At 38.8% G+C, this 6,934-nt stretch overlaps 1 pseudogene across 1 annotated transcript; it reads right to left on the bottom strand.

The window, feature by feature from the left end:
• Window positions 1-5,278: 5,278 nt before the first annotated feature.
• On the bottom strand, window positions 5,279-5,832 carry LOC309860916 (vacuolar protein sorting-associated protein 29 pseudogene; annotated as a pseudogene). The gene has a single exon. The product of its transcript is annotated as a vacuolar protein sorting-associated protein 29 pseudogene (transcript).
• Window positions 5,833-6,934: the final 1,102 nt, after the last annotated feature.

The following is a 6,934-nucleotide window of genomic DNA, read 5'->3' as shown; positions in this document are numbered from 1 at the left end:
TGAAGCTTGCACTCAAGGGAAGCACATAGACTTAGTTGATTAATGGCAGTTAAAGGGTCAACTTCTTAAAGAACATTGAATCCTTCCCCTTTCAAGCTCAGGTGTTTAGAAGCTTCATGCATCATTAATGTTGGACCACACACCATGAATCATGCAAAAACAACAGAATTAACAGATACTTTGTCAGGATTTTTGCAACCAGTACTAGAAATAATGTAGGCAGCCAACACACACACACACACACGCACACACACACACACACACACACACATCCTGAATAAATAATAAATAGGTAGTTACAAGAAAAAAAGTAATTAAAAACTAATCAAGAAAGCAAGAAAAATAAAGCCTGTATTTTAAAATATTGAAGCAGAAGTTAAAGATTCTGGAGCAAATAAGACTGTCTCAGTTTTACCTTTTAGTTCAGGCTGTCATGCTCCCAATGTCTTTTTGCATTTACTCTAGTGTTCTCTGTACTTTCTCAATATTTGTGAAAAGAAAGAAGGCGAAAAGAAGGAAGGATTGGGGAAATGCAATGATGTCCACACTGATGTAGGAGAGAGAAAGAACACATCTTTTTTTTTTTTTTTTAAGATTTTATTTATTTATTTGACAGAAATCACAAGTAGGCAGAGAGAGGGAGAAGCAGGCTCCCTACTGAGCAGAGAGCCCAATGTGGGGCTCAATCTCAGGACCCCGAGATCATGACCTGAACCCAAGGCAGAGTCTTAACACTCTGAGCCACCCAGGCACCCCAAGAAGGAACACATCTTATTATCAAGTAGGCATTAGCAGATCTACATGGATTCTAGTAGTAGAAAATAGAGGACTGAATCAGGCCAGGATTTCTCACAGACTTCTGCAGTAATGTAGAACAGAATTTACACGTATCTGCTCAGTATACAAGAAGACTCATTTTGTGATTGTCATATCTCCTGTGTATCTTGTGAGAGACATGGTGCCTCTCTGAGGAGAGATGGGTTTATAGTCCTAGGAGCCTGTGGGCTCTGGATCTTGCCCTACAAATTTTGGGGCAAGTTGGGCCTCTAAAGTTTACAGGAGGACCCATTAAGGTAAATGGGTGGGGAGCCAATTACCTGCTTCCTCTTTATTAAGCAAAGAAAATATTGTTTCTGTTTGCTATGGAGCTGAAGGCAGATCATTTCTTTAAGAAGGGAGAAGAGAAGGGAGATCAGGAGGGAGGGAGAAGGGTTGGAAAGGTGGGATTGGGGATGGGGAGAGAAACTGAATGGAGAGAAGTGTGCTCAGATGGAGAAGTTGAATCAGGTCCTATGGGAAAATGCACATCCTTTCCTTAGCCTGGGTCAGGGGAATTTTCCAAGAGGAATAGGGTTCTATTTCTCACCTCCTGTGAAAAGACAAAGTGCCCAGATTTAGCGAAATGTTCCCTTGCCCTCTGGTCCAAGTCTGATGGAAGGGGTTAGGGTTTATGAATAGATGGCATGGGATGTTGATGTTCTGTTGAGATCGATTCTGTCTTTCTCAGGCAAGCACTGGGGGCTGTAGCACCGCAAAGTGTCTGCCCCTGCTTTTTAGGCACCTCAGTGGCTCAGCTGGTTAAGGGTGTTCCTTCCGCTCAGGTCATGATCCCGGAGTCCCAGGATCCAGTCCTGTGTCAGGCTTCCCACTCAGCAGCGAGCCTGCTTCTTCTGATCCTCCCCCTTCTGATACTCTCTCTCTTTCATTCTCTCTCAAATAAATAAATAAAATCTTTAAAAAAAAGGAACCGGCTTCCTTCTCCATTGTTCTTTTATTCCCCATCCCCAGTTGATTCCCTCTCTCCCCAGTCACTGAGGGAGTCTTTCTATGAAATGGCCATAATTCTATTCTCACATGCAGGACAGTAAACAAGTAAATGGCTAGAATCTGCCAGTGGGACATTCAGAGGGGGCTTGCTTTATGGGACAATCTTAAATGGGGACCGTGGACTGGACTGGTCATTCAGTGGTTTGTGATCTCCCGACTGAGATAAGGTACAAAAGGAGAAAATGCGTTTTCTCCATCTGACAGCGCTGAGGGAGGTAACACGCTCATATTTTCACCATCACTTCAGATTTGATGGTAACAATTGTGGTCATTTATTTTAATTTATTAAAAAAACTTTTTTAAAAAAGTCCTCAAATACCTTATTGTCCAGAAAGATAAATTTTTAGAACCCGAAAATGTGGTTGTCCATGTCTTTTTGAAATTATTTTCTGTTTTTTTTTTTTTTAATAGAAATCCAAGGAATTGCTTCTGTATCTACAGAAAAACATTTTTTCCTGGTATCAAAATAAGAAATATCTGTCATTTACTGTATTATATTCTTTTCTCCAACAAACCAGTTTTTGTGCTTTATTTCCTCTCTCGGGACTGATTATATTTTTAAAATTGTATGTCAAATGCAGATTTATTTGACCCTCTCCAGACCTTGTTTCATAATTTCTTTATTTTATTTTATTATTTTTTTCATTGTTCCAAGATTCATTGTTTATGCACCACACCTAGTGCTCTATGAAATATGTGCCCTCCTTAATACCCACCACCCAGCTCATCCAATCCCCAATCCTCTTCCCCTCCAAAACCCTCAGTTTGGTTCTCAGAGTCTACAATGTCTCATGGTTCATGTCTTCCCCTCACTAATAAACTCATCTTCTATTAAAGATGAAATCTTATTTGAAATATAAGTACCCTCCTTTTAGAAACCCTATTTCCTTTGTTAGTAAGAGCAAGAAATTCTATTCATTTTAATATGTCATAACCACCTGTTACTTGAAATTTCTTGGTTTGGTAGGCTGCCAATGTAATTCACCAATATGGCTGTATTACAGATATTTTTTTATTTCATAATCCTCCAAACAATTTAAAAACTAGGCCAATTTTTGAAGTAAAATAAATTCACAAATTCAAGCACAAATGATGCTTTTCAATAAATCCCAGTAATCTTTTCCTTGTCCTTTTAGTTAGGTGATTAAGAAAACATTTCTTGGGGTGCCTGGGTGGCTCAATGGATTAAAGCCTCTGCCTTCAGCTCAGGTCATGATCCTGGGGTCCTGGGATCGGGCCCCGAGTCGGGCTCTCTGCTTGGAGGGGAGCCTGCTTCCCTTCCACTCTCTCTGCCTGCCTCTCTGCCTGCTTGTGATCTCTTTCTGTCAAATAAATAAATAAAATCTTAAAAAAAAAAAAGAAAAGAAAACATTTCTTTACTGTATACGGTGTCCCTTCAAACAAGTTCCTACATTTGCACATGACTGTCAACTTGGGTTTATTCAGTACCCATTAAACTCAGTGTGCTTATTTCTCTTCTTAATAAGAGAGATCTGATTACATATTTCCTTCTTTTTAAAAAAGATTCCATTTATTTATCTTTCACAGAGAGAGAGAGAGTGAGCAAGAATAGGGAAAAGGGCAGAGGAAGAGTAAGAAGCAGGCTCACCACTGAGTAGGGCACCCAATGTGGGGCTCGATCCCAGGACCCCAGGATCATGACCTGAGCCGAAGGCAGATGCCCAACTGATTAAGGCACCCAGGCAACCCAATCACATATTGGTACCAGAATTTCTAGAAAGCTGTGTGGCCAGAATCTTAAAGAGAAAGGGTTCAACCTTAGCACAAAATCAGCAGTAAGAAATTTTATCTATTAGCTAAATTGGAAGGAAATCAGAAATTCTGGGTCTACTTATGTTTTCTAAAATGGCAACTGCTTACTACTGAAATGAACAAAAAAGGGAGCATGTCTTTGAAATGCCCATTTTCGGAAATTTGTTTTAGGAAACAGAGAGACCTTGTCTTAGAAAGGAGAGTATCCCTTTTCTCCAGGTGACCAAGGTGTTTCAGGTTTTATGTCAGAACCTGTTGACTGGGCTTCACATTTTTTTTTTTAAATTTATTTAACAGACAGAGATCACAAGTAGGCGGAGAGGCAGGCAGAGAGAGAGGGAAGCAGGCTCCCTGCTGAGCAGAGAGACGACGTGGGGCTGGATCCCAAGACCCTGTGATCATGACCTGAGCCAAAGGCGGAAGCTTTAACCCACTGAGCCACCCAACCGCCCCTGGGCTTCAGGTTTTACTGGTACTTTGAGTATTGGTTCTTCTAAGAAAATTGATAAACTAATAACTGAGCAAAGAATGCACATTTTCAAGCTGTGAAAATTAGTCAAAATTACCTAAATTAAGAAAAAGTCTTCAGTCAAATGCAAAATATATAATTTGGAAGACAGTAATTGGCCTTGCCTTATTCATCCACTTTGGCAATTTATCAAGTAACTATTTTTCTCTAGGACAAATGACAGCCACAGTAAAAATCAACTCACAAAACAGAAAAAACAGTGCATTTCTGAGTTCTATAAAAATCCTCATGCTTAATGTTTTCTTTTCAGACTTCTATTAATATAATACACATTTCAATTTCTTTACTATTTCACACACACACATTTGCCCTCACAAAAATACCATATATTTAAAGCAAAGTAATGTCTACATTATAATACCCAAATACACTTAAGCTAAACTGATGGTGAGTCTTGCCATTCTGAAACCACAGTGAGTTTACATCACGTGTGATAAGTAGAAACCCCTTGTTACTAAGAGAGACTTGCCATGAACTGTGTTAAAGAAAGATGTGTGGGAAGATTAACCATCTGATTGTGTGTGCCTTACCTGACATAAAGAAACAAGAACAAAAACAAAACAAACAAAAAATAATAAAGAAAGAGACCGAGAGAGAAAGAGAAAGAAAGAAGGAAAGAAAGAAAGAAAAGAAAGAAAAAGAGAGAATGGAAGGAAGGAAGGAAGAGAATCAGAGGTTTTGATTTATCTCATAAAGGTAAATGACATAAAGGAAATCCTTGTTAGCTCAGAGTAATTGTTACCTGGTACAGTCACCTACAGAATTCATTAAAAATAGAAATAAAAATTTCATTGTGACTAATGAAAAATATTTAATTTCAATTGTATCTTAACAAATAAAGCAAACTCACATTGATTGTGGATATACCAAAAATGTATCCTATTTAAACTATTCTGTAATTAAAAATAGAAATACTGTATGATCCAATAATTCTGCTACTGGGTGTTTGCCCACAGAAAACATAATACTAATTTGAAAAGATATACATGCCCTAATATGTGTGTGTGTGTGTGTGTGTGTGTGTGTGAGAGAGAGAGAGAGAGAAATGTTTAATTACGTGATTTGAACAGGATAATGAAAAAAAAAAACAAAAAACAAAAAACAAAAGCAAACAAACAACCCAGCAAGATAGGCCTGGCTTTAAGATTTTTAGTATAAAATTTGTTTTACTTTTACATCATCTCCAATTAGCCGATCCACATAGGGGACAACTGTAGAAACCTGGATATCCATCAACATGAATGAAGGGATAATATTTGTTTCCAAGGTATTATATGCTCCAGTGGCAGAGCTCGGGTTAATGTGAAATTTATTTTCATGCTCAAATGCTTCAAATTTGTGTGTGTGTGTCCTGAGATAAGGATGTCCACATCAGACTGCCTCTGCAACAGGGCTAGACTGGCCGTGCCTCCCCATGGAATAACTCGATGCCCATGGATCAGACCCATTTTGAACTGCTTAACATTCATCTCTTTTTGTTCTGAATAATTCAGCTCCTCGTCAAAGTCTCCTCACAATATGAAGTCTTGAGATAGTTGTTAACTCTTGGTGCAAAGGTTTCCAGTGAAGACAATGTGTTGAATCTTTCCTGGCACCAGCATTTTTTTTTTTTTTTCAATTTAACCAAGAAACTGTTGCACTGGTGTGGGATGTGCAGGTCTCTCAATACCAACACCAACATCCTGTCCCTGGGCTCAGCTTAGTCACCACAACTGCTGCCGCCACCGCCATCTTCCTCTCTGCCCTCGTTTGTACAGTGGACATTGAGTGTAGTTTGCTGACAAATTCGTAAGACAACACATTACTAATGTGTTTTACTTTTGACTTTTGCCACAGGAACTTAGGGAGTACAACTTTTGGGGAAAAAAATAAAAGAAAGAAAAGAAAATAAGATCAAGGGTGCCTGGCTGGCTTAATTGGTTAAGGCTTTGACTCTTGGTTTTGGCTCAGGTCATAATCTCATGGGTCGTGGATCAAATCTGCAGTTGGACTCCATGCTCAGCGGGAATGTGCTTGTCCTCCTCCCTTTGCTCCTCCCCTCACCAGCTCATGCGTGTGCACACTCTCTCTTTCTCAAATAAATAAATAAATCTTTTAAAAAAAATCCAAGAATTTCATAAATTTTTCTAAAGGTCACTATTGAACTTTTGATATTCCTTCCAATCATTGTCTTTGGAAACGCTTTTTACCATTCTTAATGGTTCTCCTTTTCAGTTAGCTGGTATAATTTGGTTAGATCCTCTTTAAAAAAAATTTTTTTTTCCAAAGAGTTTATTTATTTGTTTGACAGACAGAGATCACAAGTAGGCAGAGAGAGCAGGGGAAGTAGGCTCCCTGCTGAGCAGAGAGCCCCATGCGGGGCTTGATCCCAGGACCAGGGAGATCGTGACCCAAGCCAAAGACAGAGGCTTTAAACCCACTGAGCTACCCAGGTGCCCCTGGTTAGATTCTATGATTCAACTCATTCTCCAGTACTAATTTTATGTCATCTCTGAAAAGATTTGCAAGTTTACTTTGGAATTACTTTGCCTTCCCCCCCCCCCCAATTTTACTGGTTGATGTTTAGAATATTCAGCCAACCATTGGACAATTTCTGACAAAGGACTCCATGAGATAAGTTACTTACTAGTGATAAGCCACAACAGGGGTGTTTGAGCACAATTTAAATATTTATAAATATTCAGTTAACTGGTGTATATTTTCAAATTCTGCTGCTACAGACAATTCTGAAAGGAATATTACATATATGGGAAATCTCAGAACTTTAAGAAATTCGGCAGAATATAAAACCTACTTTTTAAAATG

Source organism: Mustela nivalis (genome assembly GCF_964662115.1).
Source record: "Mustela nivalis genome assembly, chromosome: 3".
Classification (NCBI taxonomy): Eukaryota; Metazoa; Chordata; class Mammalia; order Carnivora; family Mustelidae; genus Mustela; species Mustela nivalis.
This window is presented reverse-complemented; position numbering and strand designations above follow the sequence as displayed.